The following is a 19,015-nucleotide window of genomic DNA, read 5'->3' as shown; positions in this document are numbered from 1 at the left end:
TAATGAGGGGTATAGATGGCTAAGCTGGACATAGCATTAGTTTGCTAAAAAATTAGGATAAACACAAAAGGCAGGAGTAACTCAGCATCTCAGGCGAAAATAAATAGTTGATGTTTCGGGTCGGGTCCCTTGTTCAGAGTCAGAGGAGAGGAAATCGAAAGATGTAGAAAGTAAATGGAACATGAAATGAATGAAAATAATGCAAAAAGCAACAATGACAAAGTCCAAGGCGAAGCTTTGGGCACCTGCATGGGCCATAGCTATGCCTGCCTCTTTGTATGGTAGGTTGAACAATCCCTGTTCCAGGCATACACTGGCCCTATCCCCGAACTCTGTCTCGTTACATTGATGACTGCATTGGTGCTACCTCCTGCACCCATGCAGTACTCATGGACTTCATCAACTTGACCACCAATTTTCATATGCACTCATATTTACTTAGACCATCTCCGACACCTCCCTCCCCTTTCTTGATCTCACAGTCTCCATCACAAAAAATAGACTATTGACTGATGTCTATCACCAACCCACTGATTCCCACAACTATCTTGACTACACTTCTTCCCACATTGCTTCCTGCAAAGACACTATCCCCTACACACAATTCCTCCATCTACGCCGCGCCTGCGATCGAGATAAGGTATTCCATACTAGAACATCCGAGATGTCCTCATTCATTAGGGAACGTGGGTTCCCCTCTCCCATCATAGATGAGGATCTCACTCGTGTCTCCTTGGTACCCCGCAGCTCCGTCCTTGCTCCCCCTCGTCGCAACAGAGACAGTGTTCCACTACTTCGTACCTTTCACCCCATCAGCCATTGCATTCAACACATAATCATCCAAAATTTTCGCCACCTCCAACGGGATCCCACCACCAGCCACATTTTCCCATCTCCACCCCATCCGCCTTCCGCAGAGATCGTTCCCTCTGCAATTCTCTGGTTAACTCATCTCTTCCCACCCAAACCACCCCCTCCCCAGGTACCTTTCCCTGCAACCGCAGAAGATGCAACACCTGTCACTATACCTCCTCCCTCAACTGTCCAAGGACCCCGACAGTCCTTTCAGGCAGGGCTGGATTTACGTATACGCTTCACAAGCTTAAGCTTAGGGCATCGAGATCTATGGGGGCCTTGGCAGTGCCGGATTTACCTATAGGCTTCATAGGCTGAAGCCTGGGGCCTCAAAATCTAGGGGGCCTCCGGCCAAAGTGTTTTTTTCCCCAGAGAAAAAAAATCCAGAGAAAAAATAAATAAATTTGGAGCGCTATCAGCTTTGACAGAAATAACCCGAAATTCTGTTTACTGGAAGTTTTTAGGGAAAAAAAATTGTGACCATCCGCACCTGCACAGTTGGGGGAAGCCGGTGATGCAGTAGCAACGCAAAATCACGCTGTCTCTCCGTGTGTACGCAATGGACCCGGGCGGGTTCAGATATGCATTTGCACTCCACACAATCACCTCGATGCCTCGTGTCTACCAAAGATCCTCGGTGTCTACTCCAAGTAAGTAGTGGAATATTATGTTGCGGGAGTGCCCATTTCTCCGGGCTGGGGAGAGCTGCGGTGTCTGTGGCGCGGAGTCGGAGCCTTGCTGCATGGAAGGGAGATAGAGGGGGAGGGATACGAGAGAGGGGAGATGTGAGAGGGGGAAAGTGGGGTTGAGACAGAGGGGGGAGAGAGAGGAGGGGAGGGGGGAGAGAGAGAGAGAGAGGGGGGAGAGAGAGGGGAAGGAGGGAGGGGGGAGAGAGGTGGAGGGAGAGGGAGTGGGAAGGAGGAGGAGGGGGTGAGGGTGAGGGAAAGGGGGATTATCTTTAGTGAGATGGCAACATTAAGGTAGGTTTTAGAGCAATTATATTTTATCCTCCATATGAATAATATCAAACAATTGGAACTGCTTTCTTTTCCTTGATAACAAAACTGAAAAAATACGTATTCCATAGTTTGCGACTTTCATTTTGCATCATAATTTTAATATGCACACACTAACATAGTCGAACAGTAACAGGCAATCAAATCAACACACAAACCATTTTCTAAAAAAAGGTTTTATTTACTGCAAAAACTTACAGTATTTTATTTGCAGTGTTTGCATGCTCTTTTATACCATTTTACATAACATTTTACAGTACAACTTGATTATTAAAATAAGGACAGCTTCAATTCTTGATTTAAAAAAATGTATACAACAATGACCCCAATCATCCCATTCCAACCACTCATTACTCTTGACTCAACCAAAATTATTTCTGAAATATTGGTCATAAATTTGGTCCAAAAATGCTCTAAAATAAGGCTTGGAATGCACCAGAGCATCTAAAACCCCAGTGCTTTCAGGGCCCTTAAGCGGGCCCTGGACCCCGGCCGCAAGTGTCTTTGAGCTTCACGCTTGTGATATGCAATGCGTGCACTTATTTCACATAAATATTTTGTAATCCTGCCATGCCACCCTCCTTTTTGAAAAGCTTCGTACGAACCTGGTGTATAATATTTTTGACACTGTCATAGGCCTTTCTTACGTATGCTGTCACAACGCACTGTAGTCTCTAAACAACACTTCAGTTATTTGCCTTGCCCTTCATTTCAGAATAATAGTGTTTTAAGCCGAAAACTCGACACACGCACTGGCAATAAATAAAAAGCGCAGCTTTCCAGCCCTTATCTCATTGGCCACGCTCGGCTGCACATCGGTGTCAATCTGGTGGACTCTTCCATCTTCCTCTCGTCGTGGGGGTGGGGGATTGGGAGGGGCCTCACAAGTGGAATAGCCTAGGGCCTCTCTTCATCTAAATCCGGCACTGCTTTCAGGTTAGGCAGAGGTTCCTTGCACCACCTCCAACCTCATCTACTTTATCCATTATCCATGTGGACTCGTATATATTGGTAAGACCAAACGCAGACTGGACGATCGTTTCGCGGAACACCTTTGCTCAGCCTGCGTGAACCAACCTGATCTCCCGGTTGCTGAACACTTTATTTCTCATTCCAATTCCTACACAGACCTTTTTGTACTTGGTCTCCTCCATTGTCAGAGTGAGGCTAAATGCAAATTGGAGCAAAAGCATGTCATATTTCGTTAGGGTTTTCGGGGCATCAGATAAGTCGGGACGTTTTTTCAGCATGTTGAAAAATGTCCACGAGTAAAAAAAATAGCCCCAAGTACCTACGGTTGGCTATTACAGTAATTCTACGAGTTTGAATCAAGGGGAAAACTCGGGAGAATTCGTGAGTAACTCGGGAAAGGGCCTTTAAGCGGCCTTTTCACGGGGCGACTTGACGCAAGAGTTAACCGGAGTTTAACATCGTGGGAACCTCGTGCGATAACAGTGCGGCATTCGTGGACCACCGTGGACCACCGTAGCGCTAACGGCAGGTCATCGTGTAACTTGGTCACTCGGGAGAAAATTCAAGAAAGTTTGAATTTCTCCAAGAGTGACTTGTACACTTGTGGCTGAGTATTGCAACATTATATGAACGTAGTGGCCAGTGCGATATCCGTAATAACTCTTGCGGGTACCGTGGGAACTCCTGCGAACGGTGAACCCGGAAGCTGGACAGAGGGAACAGAAGGTGAGTAAAAATTATCTTATGTGGGATTGAATTTAAAAAATAAATAAAAATAAAGATTTGCATCCGCATATGGACATCAACTTATTCATGAGTTATGTTAATGAGATTCAAGAAATTAACTATAATCTTTAAAAGGGACTTTAAAAGGGACTTTACTGAAAGGTTACGCATTTTTATGGTCCGTGAGAAATTTTTCACATGTACTTCTTTGAGAGATACAGGTCGGAGTCCTCGGGTCCAGGGGTCCGGAACGCTACCAATCAATGTTGTACAGAGACCCGTGTAAGGAGTGAACTGCACATGCTGGTTTAAACCGAAGACAGACACAAAAAGCTGGAGTAACTCAGCGAGTCAAGCAGCATCTCTGGAGAAAAAAAGCTGATGTTTCGGGACGAGACACATCTTCAGACTCAATTCCGATTAGGCTGTCTGAAGAAGGGTTCCGGTGTTGGGGGAGTCCAGAACCAGGGTCCCAGTTTTACAGTCTACCGTGGGAACTCTTTAACTCAGTAAAGTAAAGTAGCCTTTATTGTCATATCAGCGCACAGGCAGCAGTTGACTGTTGCTCTATTCAGTTTCCCAGGGGGTCGGGACGGGACTGGAGTTGGGAGAGAAAGGTGGGGGAGTCGAGGGAGAGGAGGGGGAGACAGATGGGGGTGTCTTCATTTACTGACGGCGGGTGTCTGTCACTGAAACAGGCAGGTGAGATTTCACATCCACCTTGTGTGTGCCTCTCTCTCTCTCTCCCTCCCTCTTACACAGGCTGAGAGACTCTGCCTCTGTGAGTGTACGTCTCTTTCTCCCCCTCTCCCACACACAGTAAGACCGAGGTACTGTGCCCAGTCCATCTGTGTCTCCCACATACACAGTAAAATATGTCTCCAAATGAGCCAATTCAACCAAGGGAGGATATATATAGTGTGTGAAAAAAAAAGTTACATCATTTGTGTCACGTGTAGTTCACGATGTTCATTCAAGATTTAACGGGAAAACTCGGGAAACGGACAAGTCACTCGCACAAATAGCAGAAATGCCGAGTACCGTGGGAACTCTTTATCTACTGCCGTTATATCGTGCGAGACTCGTGCTGGACCACGACCTCTTCACTCTGGTGACATCTTGCGTCAACTCGCCCCGTGAAAAGGCCGCTTTAGAGTGCCAGAGACCCGGGTTCGATCCGGACTACAGGTGCTGTCTGTACAGAGTTTGTACGTTTGCGTGATTTTGCAATGATCGCGTGAGTTTTCTCCAGGTGCTCTGGTTTCCTCCAGCGCTCCAAAGATGTAGAAGCTTGTAGGTTAATTGGCTTTGGTAAACATTGTAAAATTTCCCTAGTGTGTAGGATAGTGCTAGTGTGCGGGGATGGCTAGTCGGAGCAGACTCAGTGGACCAAAGGGCCTGTATTCACACCGTATCCCTAAACTAAACTCTTGTGATTAGCCCAGGATGCATGGTGGTCCAAAAACGAACTGAATTGTAAATGAAATTCAGTCAACAGAATCTTTCACAGTGTTCTGATGTGTTTTAATTTAGTTTAGACATACAGCTTGGAGACAGGTCCTTTGGCCAACCGAGTCCGCCCCGTCCAGCAATCGCCACACATTAACACTATCCTACACACACTAGGGAAGTTTACACATATACTAGGGGTATAGAGGAGGACTCAAGCAACCCCGATCACCATTAAGGGCACTGAGGTGGAGGTGGTTGCTAATCACAGGTACCTTGGGGTGCAGCTTGACAGTGAGCTGAACTGGAAGTGTCATATGGAGGCGGTGTACAGGAGGGGACAAAGCCGACTGTATTTTTTAAGGAGGCTGAGGTCTTTTAATATCTGCCAACCCCTACTGTGCAGTGTCTACCATTCAGTGGTGGCCAGTGCTCTGTTCTTTGCTGTGGCCTGTTGGGGAGATGGCGCCCGTATAGCGGATAAAAACAGATTGGACAAACTAATCAGGAAGGCCGGCTCAGTGGTCGGGGCTGAGCAACGAACGGTCCAGCAGGTGGCAGAGGCCAGAACTCTAAATAAACTAGGTTCCATAATGACAAACCCCACTCACCCACTCCATGCCCTGAAGGTGATCAAGAGCAGCATCTTCAGCCAGAGGCTGATTGCACCAATGTGCAAAACGGAGAGATACAGGAAGTCCTGTTTACCAGCTGCTATAAGACTTTATAATGAGCATAAATAACTGCACTTTTTTAAAATTAATTGTATTTTAACTTGTATTTTAACGTATTTTAACTTGTTATGTATGAAAGCGTGGTGTTATGTTTGTCTTGAAGCTGTCGTGGCACTGTAATTTCCTGAAAAGGATTATTAAAGGAATAATCTAATCTAATCTAATCTACTAAACCAATTAACTAAAAAATCTGTACGTCTTTGGAGGAAACCGAAGATCTTGGAGAAAACCCTCGCGGTCACGGGGAGAACGTACAATCTCCGTACAGACAGCACCCGTAGTAGGGATCAAACCTAGTAAGGCAGCAACTCTATGCCTGCACCACCAAATGCGGCCTGTTTTATTTAATATTTTTGAAGCTATAACAGTTCAAAACTTGTTAAGCAAGGAAAAATCTAAATAATTGAATGATCAGAATCTACTGGGATCTCCAGAGTGATTGGAGCTCATTAAAATTACTACCTTGGTGAGCGAAGCACAACAACCTTAATTAATCATTGTTAAAAATGTCTTAGTAACTCACATCATCCCACATTTTGAATTGTGTTAAATCAGTGGCCACTACAATTTAATAATCTTTATAAAAGTCATTTGTTTCTAGTAAAACTGAGCTGCGTTCTCGGCAACTGTGGCAGGGTTTATCTTTCAGATACTGCCTGACCTGCTGAATATTTCCAACACTTTTTGTTTTTATTTCTTATTTCCTGCACCTAAAATTTTATTTATTTGCTTCTCTTCTCTCTGAAACAATTTTTTTTAAATTTCTGAACTTTATCAAAAGAAAGTCAATGGTGAACAATTGTAAACAGAGAGGTAATCATATTTATTGGTAAGTACACATGACAGCACATGGCAGAGTCTATTTTCTGAACTCACAGGAAACCGTGAGAAGCAGTTGGCAAACATGTGAGATCTTAACATGTCCTGAGATCAGATTTCTACACTAGGGTGGTAGATATATGATTAATACGGATGTCAGAGGTTATGGCTAGAAGGCAGGAGAATGGGGTTAAGATGGAAAGATAGACCAGCCATGATTGAATAGCAGAATAGACTTGATGGGCCAAATGGCAAATTCTGCTCCAATCACTTATGGAACAAGCTGTCAGAGGGTATAGTTAAGGCAGGTATTATAACAGCATTTTTAATATATTTGAACTGGCACATGGATAGGAAAGGTTCAGAGGGATATGGGCCAAATGCGGACAAATAGGATTTGCTTAAATGCGGCATCTTATTCAGCATGAACGTCGTGACAAAGGGACTAGCTTAGATGGAGCATCTTGGTCAGCTTGGCGAGTTGGGTCAAATGGCCTGTTTCTATGCTGTATGACTCTACAACAATGTAGGGATCAACATTGGATTTAGAGTATCAACAAGCTATAGCATTCTTTGCTCCAACAAAATAATATGTTCTATACCTATTTGTAAGGAATATAACCTATTAATTAAGAAAAGGTTGTTATTTCCAGAACAACAAAAAAAATACTGGAGCAACTCCATGGATTTAGCAGCAATTTTCCAAGCAAAAGAATGGTCAATGTTCAAGTCATAGAGACATAGAGTTAGGCAGCATGGAAACTGGCCTTTCAACCTAATTCATCCATGCAACCAACAAAACTAGTTCACCTTGCCTGCATCTCGCACATATCCCTCTTAAGCTTTCCTGTCAATGTGCCCATCCAAGTGTGTATTAAATCTTGTGATTGTACCCATCTTTATCTCTTTCTGTGGCAGCTCATTCCATGCACACATCACCCTGTGTGAAAAAGTTGCCCCTCAGGTCCCTTAAACCCATGCTCTAGTTTTAGACTCCCCTACTCTGGGGGAAAGTTATGGTTATTCACCTTATCTATATCCTAAATCTTATCTATGTCTTATAAATTTCAATAAAATCACCCTTCAGAGTTATACGCTAAAGGGAAAAGAGTCCACCTTCTCAATTCCTCCCGATCTGGTAACATCCTCGTAAATCCTTTTTGCAGCCTTTCCAGTTTAATAACATACTTCCTACAACAGGACAAACAGACCCTATACAGTACTCCAAATGTTACCTTACTAATGTCTTATGCATCTGTCACATGATATCCTAACTCCTATACTCAATACCATGACCATTGAAAGCAAGTGTGCCCAGTGCCTTTTTCACCACTAGCTGTTGGCTGTAGAGCTACTTTCATAGAACCATGTATCTGCACCCCTAGGTCTCTCTGTCCCACCACACCTCCAAGGGCCCTACCATTTACTATGTAAGCCTTGCCCTGATGTGTCTTACCAAAATGCAATACCATGCATTTATCCAAATTAAAATCCATCTGCCATTCATTATCCAGATTCAGTCGATCAAGATGCCATTATAATCTGAGATAAGAAAGGTTAAGATCCTGAATCCTCATGCTTGAGCAACTGAGTTTCTCCAGCTGTTTAGTTTTGCTCCATATTCCAGCACTGCAGTTTCCCATGTCTCTGTGTTATCTCCAGAGATATTTGGGCAAGATCTCTGAATATAGAAGCAGTATTCCGATCTTAAATCATAACATTGGATCAGATTTGGTCGTGGAGCCTTAAAATTACCAAAAGTATATAGACGAAAGTAAGTACTCTCACGATGTTTAAAAGACAATTGAACAGATATATTATTAGATATATAAGATAGGTTTAGAAAGATATGGGCTAAACGCAGGCAGATGAGACTAGTGTAGATGTGACATGTTAGTTGGCATGGGCAAGTTGGGCCGAAGGGCCTGTTTCCATGCTGTATGACTATATGTAAGATTATCCATATCTAGGCTATTTAGTGACACAATAATGTAATAGGTTATCAGAGAAATTAATATTTGTCAGAATTGTTGAGTGCATCTACTGAAACCGATAAGAAAAATGTAAATTATTGGTGTACTTTGGACTGCTGTAGCACAATAGGAAATGCAAGCAAGGGATAAGAAATGGGGATAAGAATGAATGGATAAAAATAAAATATTGGAGATATTATAAATGTAAAGTATTCAAATACTAAGCAGAGAGCAAGTAAATACTGAGCTGTTGAGTTAATATATTTAGTTGTTAGCTTATCAGCAGAATAACCAGACACATAAAAAACAACTATAAGAACATCTATATAACTAAAAGTCTCATCTTGATCACTTCCTGTCTGCGCTTTATATTGATTTTAGAAAAAACGCTGCCCTATATTACTATGATTTTTGGCCATCTTACTCAGTCCTCCTCCGGTGAGGCAACTGCGAGGATTTTTCCGACTGATGAAAAATAAAAAAGTAATGAGAGTTAAAAAATCTTGAGATCAGCTGATTGGTCCTCTTGCCTGTCAATCACCATGATGAAGGTAACGCCCCTTCCAGGGGGGGGTGGGCAGGACTATAAAGCCCTGGATGCCTGGAAACGGGGCATTACAATATATATTAATAATTTGGACGAGGGAATTGAATGCAACATCTCCAAGTTTGCAGATGACACGAAGCTGGGGGGCAGTGTTAGCTGTGAGGAGGATGCTAGGAGGCTGCAAGATGACTTGGATAGGCTGGGTGAGTGGGCAAATGAATGGCAGATGCAGTACAATGTGGATAAATGTGAGGTTATCCACTGGTGGCAAAAACAGGAAAGTAGACTATTACCTGAATGGTGGCCGATTAGGAAAAGGGGCGATGCAACGAGACCTGGGTGTCATGGTACACCAGTCATTGAAAGTAGGCATGCAGGTGCAGCAGGCAGTGAAGAAAGCGAATGGTATGTTAGCATTCATACCAAAAGGATTTGAGTATAGGAGCAGGGAGGTTCTACTGCAGTTGTACAGGGTCTTGGTGAGACCACACCTGGAGTATTGCATACTGTTTTGGTCTCCTAATCTGAGGAAGGACATTCTTGCCATAGAGGAAGTACAGAGAAGGTTCACCAGACTGATTCCTGGGATGGCAGGACTTTCATATGAAGAAAGACTGGATAGACCCGGCTTGTACTCGTTAGAATTTAGAAGATTGAGGGGGGAATCTTATAGAAACTTACAAAATTCTTAATGGGTTGGACAGGCTAGATGCAGGAAGATTGTTCCCGATGTTGGGGAAGTCCAGAACAAGAGGTCACAGTTTAAGGATAAAGGGGAAATCTTTTAGGACTGAGATGAGAAAAACATTTTTTACACAGAGAGTGGTGAATCTCTGGAATTCTCTGCCACAGAATGTAGTTGAGGCCAGTTCATTGGCTATATTTAAGAGGGAGTTAGATGTGGCCCTTCTGGCTAAGGGATCAGGGGGTATGGAGAGAAAGCAGGTACAGGATACCGAGTTGGATGATCACCCATGATCATATTGAATGGCGGTGCAGGCTCGAAGGGCCGAATGGCCTACCACTGCACCTATTTTCTATGTTTCTATGGCAGAAATAATTTGTCAATAATTTGGTAAAGCAAGCCCAGACTTCTCAGACAAAATGTGTAGGAAGGAACTGCAGATGCTGGTCTAAACCGAAGATAGACACAAAATGCTGAAGTAACTGGAGAGAAGGAATGGGTGATGTTTCAGGTCAAGACCCCTTTTCTGTAAGAAGGGAATCCACCCGAAATGTCACTTATTCCTTCTCTCCAAAGATGCTGCCTGTCCCGCTTAGTTACTCCTGCATTTTGTGTCTATCTCCAGACTTCTCAGAGTTAGTTTGTGGTAATGTTTCTACCTGCCACAAGCGTGGGGCCATTATCCCAGCTAATGCCCTGAACTTGGGTTACATGCTTTCTTCTGGTAGACTCCTGGACTGGAACAGAGCTCAAGTTTCAGATGTTGCCTACAAAGCTATGCCAAACCTTAATGAAATAATATTTTTCAAAGAATTCCTGACAAAGCCAATCCAACTCTGTTTACTGAAAAAACGGATTCTAATTTTTAAATTTATATCTCCATCTTTATCTTTTGCAATGTTAAATCCCATGGTATGAACTGTTATCTTTCAGAATAAGCATTGCCCTGCCATAAATCATGGAACATACTTTGGAAAATGAAATGTAATAATTTTCATATGCAGGCAATCATAAAACCTTTTTGATCAGAAATTGTTAAAATAAAATACAGTACTGCCAACCAATGGTTTTGAAAGGTCCTGGAAATGAGTTTCATTCAACATTTTTAAGCTACATAATTGAAATTCAGCTCATGCAGTAATTTTGCAACTTTCTATGTAAACATTTGGAACGAAAATTTCCAATTTAAGCTACTGTTTGTCAGGCTTTAATAATGGATTTTGAACATTTCTTTGAACATCGTCTTTTCAAAAATCATAATTAATAATTCTACATTTCTAAATATCTCAGCTAGTCTTCACACAGTCAGTAAATTTACAGTAGGCCACATCTGAAATTAGTATTCTCAAGATGAAATAGATACATGGATATGAAAGGTTTAGAGGGCAATAGGCCAAACATGGGGAATTGGGTAGGGAGGAACTGCAGTTGCTGGTTTACCCCGATGAGAGACACAAAAGGCTGGAGTGACTCAGCGGGTCCGGCAGTATCTCTGGAGAAAAGGAATAGGTGACGTTTTGGGTCGAGACCGTTCTTCAGATTCCAGTCTAAGGTCTGAAGAAGGGTCTCAACCCAAAATGTCACCCATTCCTTTTCTCCAGACATGCTGCCTGACTGAATTACTCCAGCATTTTGTGTCTATCATGGGGAAGTAGGACTGGCTTAGGTGGGGCATGCTAGTCGGCATGGACAAATTGAACTGAAGGGCCTGTGCACATTGCTGTATGGCTCTACAATTCCAAATAATACTAAAGAATAATATAAACCAATCATGTTTTATGTCCTTTGAGTCCTCATGTTTAATATTTTATAAAATACTAGACTAAGTGGAACTCATTGGGTCCCAGCATCACACAGGAGGGCTGGTCCCCCAACGCAATATTCCATCTTCCACCAATTCCAATATTGGTGGCCAGTGGGGAGGCTTTCTGGAGCACTAGTATGGGTGTTGTGGGCTGAAGGGACTGGTTTCCGGAGGGCTTGTTTGGACATTGTGGGCCAAATGGATTCTTGGGCTGGCGGCTCAGTCATCAAGCCTGGTGGGCTGGCAATTGACTCATGGTTATTCCTTGAGATTCCATTTCAAGCCAGGTGCAATACCACCAAATTCAAGTGCAGTTTCTTACCACTTCAAGCTGGGTGCAAGGCCACCAAAACACTTCTGGGTTTTATGAAGGCAACGCCCTGCCCCCCAGAAGGGGCGTGGCCTTCATGGCATGATTGACAGGAGAGAGAATCTCAACATTTTTAAAAGACTAATAACTTATTTTTCATCGATGGGAAAAATCCTTGGCACCTGATGAGCGGAGGGGGACTCTGTAAGATGGCAAAAAATCACATCCATATGTGGCAGCGTCTTTTCTAAAGTCAATATAAAGCGCAAACAGGAAGTGGTCAAGATTTTTTTTTTAAATTTTATAGAGGACAAGGCAACTTTAATTGGGCAAGGCAACTTTAATTGGGCAAGGCAACTTTAATTGGGCAAGGCAACTTTAATTGGGCAAGGCAACTTTAATTGGGCAAGGCAACTTTAATTGGGCAAGGCAACTTTAATTGGGCAAGGCAACTTTAATTAGGCAACGCAGCTTTAGCATTTCAAAACCAAAGGCAACGCAGCTTTAGCATTTCAAAACCAAAGGCAACACAGCTTTAGCATTTCCAAACTATATTTTCAAACCACATTAAGGGCACTGACAGGTCAGTAAAACCACTCAGTTTAGTAGACATGTGTTCAGTGTTATTCACAGTTCAGACTCGCTTCCCCCATCTTTCAGAGACTGACTGAGGCACTCAACACTTCTGGATTTTATAGTCCCTCCGGAAGGGGCATGGCCTTCAGGAGAGAGAATCTCAATATTTTTTAAACACTAATAACTTTTATTTTTAATCAATGGGAAAATCCTCTTCTCCTGCGCAGCGGAGGGGGACTGAGTAAGATGGCCAAAAATCACAGCCGTAAGTGGCAGCGTTTTTTCTAAAATCAATATACAGAACAACAGGAAGTGGTCAAGATCAGACTTTTAGTAATATAGATTTCAGCCATGTTCAAAGTGCTGGAATTCAGCCTCTGAACGGTAATAGAAAGCATTCAACATGTTCGGATGACATTTCAGAGTGTAATTTTTAATTAAGCTAGACTTGAAGAGTAGGATTTCTATGTTTCTTTTTGAATTATGAGGAATCCAATTTCAGAAATAGCATATGCTATTGAACATTAACAAATCTTCTGGTATGAAACGTTTGTCAAGGTAAACTAAACCAATAAAGAGAATTTGGCATGATTAGTAAATGTCACCCTATCAATGGAATGATTTTTAAAAACCAAGATTTAATTGAGGAAGCAGAAACCCATGAGGTGTCAGATGGTGTAAATGTAGCTTACTATTTTGGGGGAATGATGCAGAGAGGTGATGAGACAGTTATGCTGTTGATCTGGATGTGGCCTTGAGTAGTATGGGCATCTTACACTTCCTTATCTATACTTCCTTTTCTATGTACCGCCCACTACCCTGACATCAGTCTGAAGAAGGGTCTCGACCCGAAACATCACCCATTCCTTCTCTCCAGAGATGCTTCCTGTCCCGCTGAGTTACTCCAGATTTTGTGTCTAATCAGGCATTAAACCCATTTTCACTTTTTGTATTTGTCGAACTTGCCCTTCTTTTATTCACCTTATAACCCGAGCATTGTGAATAAGCACAGATAATGACAGGTTGAGTTCTGAGAAGCAATATTGAAAGCAAAGAAAAAAAACAGCAGTACGCTTTATTCATGGCACTAAAAATAAGGTTATTTATTTAGTGTACTTTTCAGAGCTGAAACTTTGCAAGCAATTTCATGTCCCATTAAAAATATACATGTACATCTGAAGAACACACAGAATCCTTTAAAAAAATATATAATTCTGCCAAATGCAGGGTTGTCTGGGGAAATGTTCTAAAAATTAGAGTCTGTTTCCGCAGCAGTCAATGATAAATTATTTGCTTCAAAGGTCCTGCAAACCCCAGCAGTTATTTTTCTCCCTCCAAATCCTCTTGCTTCAGAGCAGAAGCCTCTCACAGAATTGAGGCTTATGCAAGCTTTGCAGAATTTACGGTCTTGGTTTAACTCAGCTTTCGTGTTGCTCCCTCATGCAGCACGAACTTGGTCATAAAGTCTTGCAAGCCTATATTTCTTATGCCGAATCGGTTAGAATGTGGAGGTGGTGAACCAGATAGAATTATAAGCAGCCGACCAGCACTAGGTAGTGCTGCCAATGCTGTGAATAGGCACTTGATATGAACGCAATGTTCAGAATAAAACGCCGGTTTCCGAGAAGAGTTATATATTTTTGTTATGTGAATGATATATTGCAATTAGATCTGAGTACTTGTATTACCTAGAATGGGCTAAATGTGTACATTCTGCAGAATCAGTTACAATATAATGCTAATCTCTTTGCAATGTTGTTCCCGAGTTATTATTATTTTGGTCTGTTATTTCCTGAGTGTTACAATGCTTCCCATAGATCATTGTTGATGAAATTGCTTGTTTGTTTCATGCTGTTACCTTTGTAATGCTGCAACAAAGCATATTTTAGGACATAATGTAAATTATGACATTAACCGCTAATGATATCTTGTGGAACAGAGGGGGGTGGAGGCACTTCTTTGCAGTAAAATATTTTAAAAGATCATTGACGACACAGGAACATCATACATTGAAATTTCAGTTGATGGCTTGATAGACTAAAACTCGTTTTTTTTAAATTCTGCTTCACGAAAGGATCCGCAATGCAACAAGAAGATTGTTTATGTGAGGGGGTCTATCAGAGATCAACAAAGTTCCTTTTGTGGTGGAGATAGATGCAAGGGATTGCAGATGCTGGAGTCCGAAGGACAAAAGACAGTTGGAGGAACTCAACATCGGTGCAGAGAAATAGTTGGGTACATAATCATCGATGGTTGGGGTTGAGACCTTTCTACTGGACTGGCTCAGACGAGGGTCTCTACCTGAAATACTGAAAAAAGAGGAGCAGAATGCAGAACCAGGGGACATATGTTTAAGTGAGAGGGGTTTAATAGGAACCTGAGGGGTAACTTCCTTACACAAAGGGTGGTGGGTGTATGGATCGAGCTGGCAGAGGAGGTAGTTGATGCAGATACTGCACAACATTTAAGAAACAGTTAGACAGGTACATGGATAGGATAGGTTTAGATGGATATGGGCCAAACAAAGGCAGGTAGTAGTAGTGTAGATGGGACATGTTGGTCAGTGTGGGCAGGTTGAGCCGAAGGGTCTGTTTTCATGCTCCATGACTCTAACTCTATGACAGAAAGATACAGCATGGGCCATTGATTCCATGCCATCCTTCGATTATCTGTTCACACTAGTTCTATTTTATCGTACTTTCACATCCACTCACTACACACAAAGGACAATTTACTTTGGGATGTGGGAGGAAACCGGAGGAAACACCTCTTCCTTCTCTCCAAGAGATGCTGCCTGTCCCGCTGAGTTACTCATGCATTTTGCGTCTATCTTCGCTATTGATGGAACCCTGGCAACCCCCCATGATTAAATCATTCTGTTACTTCACTCTGCCAAGGCCATTTTGCAAATCACAACAGTTAGTATCCTTTGAGGTTGAGGATGGTTCCTGTGGTGTACAAGCACGCTGAGCAACAATGTCCTCGAGAACTCAAAAGTGTCTTTTAATAAAAACCTTGTCTTATTAAGCCAAAAACAAAGATAAACGGAGGAACTCAGCAGCATTGGCAGCATCTGTTGTGGGAAATGAACTGACAACATTTCAGATAGAGATCCTTCTTCGGGATCCTTCTGTCAAAATATTTGTCTGTCCACCTCCCACCTTAGATGCATTCTGACTTACTAAGTTCTTTTACCACTCTGCATTTTACTGTGACGTCCAGCTAGGCCACTGAGGAGCCGAGATTCTGGCCCGCAAATTGGGTCTTGGAATTCGACTATGGGAACGGGTCTGCTAGCTCCGGCCAGGCTGGACTTCCAGAACCCCAGCCACAGGGGGCAAATCGGCTGCGGAAGTACCAATGAGGTCGCGATCAGCCGCCTCACCTGCCCTAGGCACCACATTTTCGGGGGAAATTCCGGGGAGGATTTCAAATGCACTCTCATAATTTTATCCAGATTAAAGGAGGTGCCAGACCACCAATTACCGGAAAATAGGTGGTGGACCTGTATAAGCTAAAAGATAAACAATAGGCCAGTCCTTGTTTGGAAAAAAACAACAATTTTTGGAAGCAGAATAAACCAGTGCTAGTTTAATCTAATTATCAGCATCTGCAGTTCCTAGAATCTACAAATTCCATTGTCATCTGTTGAAATAAAAATGTCTACTGATCTGAGAATTGCTGGAATAAGACATGTTAGAATATAAAATAGAGTGCCAATTATTCTTCCAGATGGATGAGCTGACCTGTCATGCTTCTCTGACGTGAAAGAAAGAAAAAATGTTCTGCTGCAAATGTTTCAAATTTTGAAAGGAAAGCTTCACTGTCACATGCCAGAAGCAGGACTTCCTTCAAAAAAATTGACTGTCACCAAGTCTTGAGGACTAAGACATCACATATCGTCTGTGCCATCGTCCGCATTTGAAGAAAGAACAAAGTTATTAATTTTGCATATTTCTGACTTCAGGTTGTCCTAAAATCCATCAGAGCCAGAGTCCTGTTTATAGTTACAAACTGTTTATCCTTTGCTGAATAAAGAGAAAGTGAAAGATGGAAAATCGCAGGTTATGTTGTTAAATTTCTCAGCACAATTCAGGAATTCCAAAACAGGAAATTTCCATGTGTTGACAAAAGTCATCTGGAATGAGAATAGAGAGACAAAGAACTGCAGATGCTAATTTACAACAAAAAAAAGCACAAAGTGCTGGAGTAACTCAGTAGATCAGGCAGCATCTCTGGAGGACATGTATAGGTGATGTTTCCGTTTTAGTTTCAGAGATACGGTGTGGAAACAGGCCCTTTGGCCCACCACATCCATGCCGACCAATGGTCACCCCGTACATTAGCTCTATCTTGCACACTGGGAACAATTTATAGAGGCCAATTAACCTACAAACATGCACGTCGTTGGACTGTGGGAGGAAACCGGAACATCTGGAGGAAACCCATGTGGTCATTGGGAGAACTCCTTACAGAGAGCATCCGTAATTAGGATCGAACCCGGGTCCCTGGCGCTGTTATGCCCCTGTCCCACTTAGGAAACCTGAACGGAAACCTCTGGAGACTTTGCGCCCCACCCAAGGTTTCCGTGCAGTTCCCGGAGGTTTTTGTCAGTCTCCCTACCTGCTTCCACTATCTGCAACCACCTGCAACCTCCGGCAACCACCTACAACCTCCGGGAACCGCACGGAAACCTTGGGTGGGGCACAAAGTCTCCAAAGGTTTCCGTTCAGGTTTCCTAAGTGGGACAGGGGCATAAGGCAGCAACACTACTGCTGTGCAACTGTACCACCCTGTCGGGACATTTTAAGTCAGGACCTTTTATTTAGACTGATTGCAGTAGCGGGGAGAAAACTGGAAAAGAGATGGGGGCGAATCAAAGTCAGGCAAGTAATAGGTGGATACAGGTGAAGGGAGTTTCTATAATGAAAATAGCTACCCCTTTGCAATTCAGAAGTCCCGGTGAAACTGAAGCCAAGAATGTCAGCACTTTCTCAATAGTTCCTGCAGCAGACACTTGTTATCATTTTGACTGCACTTCTCCCATGTTTTCTCAATGACATATGACTCAGACTTGAGCTTGGAACTTGCGGTTTGCATTTCCAAATGTCACACATAACTGTTGTTTGTTGTGTCACTAAATCAAAACACAACCTGAAATGTAGCTGCCAATTAACCAACCGTCCACTCACATGTACTAGGTTGTTAACCTGCTGGTTAGCTGACCAAAACTATGTCCTTCTAAACATTGGCTGCATCTTCCGACCTCCTTCCAACAGTATGCTGAAAGCAACTACGGAATAATACCGTAACTCCAGTGGTAAGTCTGGCAAACGCTGTAAATCACCGAGGTCAAAACAATAAAATAGAGCAAGTCATAGAGAGCTCATTAGTTGACCACAATTACTCTGTTTGATTAGGTTTTACTCATTCTTCAAGTTCACTCACACCCATGAACATGTGGCAGGCAGCAACATCACACCCACTGTATTGGCATCAGGACCGAGTTCTCATTCATTTCTCTTTCCCTTTTCATTGAGATTTCTTAAGATGACCCAGAAGGTTAAAATACCTCATGACGATCCATTAGACAATCCTGAAAACCTGACTGCCACTTTAAACATATCTAACTGGCGGCCACAGTGGCGCTGAGGTAGAGTTGCTGCCTCACAGCACTTGCGGCGCCGAAGACCCGGGTACGATCCCGACCATGGGTGCTGTCTGTACAGCATTTGACAATTTTCCCAGTGAACACGTGGGTTTTCTCCAAGATCTTCAGTTTGGAGTACACTCCAAAGACGTACTGACATGTAGGCTAATAAGCGAGTTTGGTATACCGACTGCGCATGCCCAGGTCATAGGTCGCTCGCAATATATTCTCGGCAGCTGTGCTGCTGCATGTGTACAGACCTGTGTTTCATCCATAGTCATAGTCCATAGTCAGTATCAACCCAGGACTCCGGCGCTGCAAGCGCTGATGAATTGCTACTGGACCATCCCCATCCCCACCTGAGTGTCCCATCCCTGTCTGGGGGTGGCCGTAGATGTCCACCCCGGATATCTCCGGCCACCCCGGGGCAGGGATGGGACACTCAGGAGGGGACGGGGATGGTCCAGTAGCAATTCATCAGCGCTTGTAATGCCGGAGAACCGGGATTGATCCTGACTATGGATGAAACACATGTCTGTACACACGCAGCAATTCAGCTGCCGAGAATGTCTCTCCACCAGTCCAGTCTCTACCCCCGTCTCCCACTAGCATCTGCCCCTCTCTCTCTCTCTCTCTCTCTGTTACACCCCACTCTCCCGCTACCTGGCACCCTGGTTCCTCAGATTTTTACACATAAATTATGAATAAAGATAAGCATTTTTACACAGGTTATACAGCCAGCGCTTTGTTCGCTTTTTCATTATCGCGAATGACCTTTGACAAATCCCATGATTCCTTGCGTTTTTCGGAATTCCAAACTCGTTTATTGGCTTGGTGTAAGTGTAAATTGTCCCTAGTGTGCGTAGGATAGTGTTAATGTGCGGGGGTCGCTGGTCAGT

At 43.2% G+C, this 19,015-nt stretch overlaps 1 long non-coding RNA gene across 1 annotated transcript; it reads left to right on the top strand.

Annotated features, from left to right (window-relative positions):
* The first annotated feature begins 1,349 nt into the window (after positions 1 to 1,349).
* Positions 1,350 to 16,515, top strand: LOC116972219. Its single transcript, XR_004411741.1, has 2 exons — positions 1,350 to 1,505; positions 16,199 to 16,515. It is a non-coding gene; the product is annotated as an uncharacterized LOC116972219 (long non-coding RNA).
* Positions 16,516 to 19,015: the final 2,500 nt, after the last annotated feature.

The sequence above is a fragment of the Amblyraja radiata genome, chromosome 4 (genome assembly GCF_010909765.2).
Source record: "Amblyraja radiata isolate CabotCenter1 chromosome 4, sAmbRad1.1.pri, whole genome shotgun sequence".
Taxonomy (NCBI): domain Eukaryota; kingdom Metazoa; phylum Chordata; class Chondrichthyes; order Rajiformes; family Rajidae; genus Amblyraja; species Amblyraja radiata.
The sequence above is the reverse complement of the archived record's forward strand: the minus strand, read 5'-3'. Positions and strand labels throughout refer to the sequence as shown.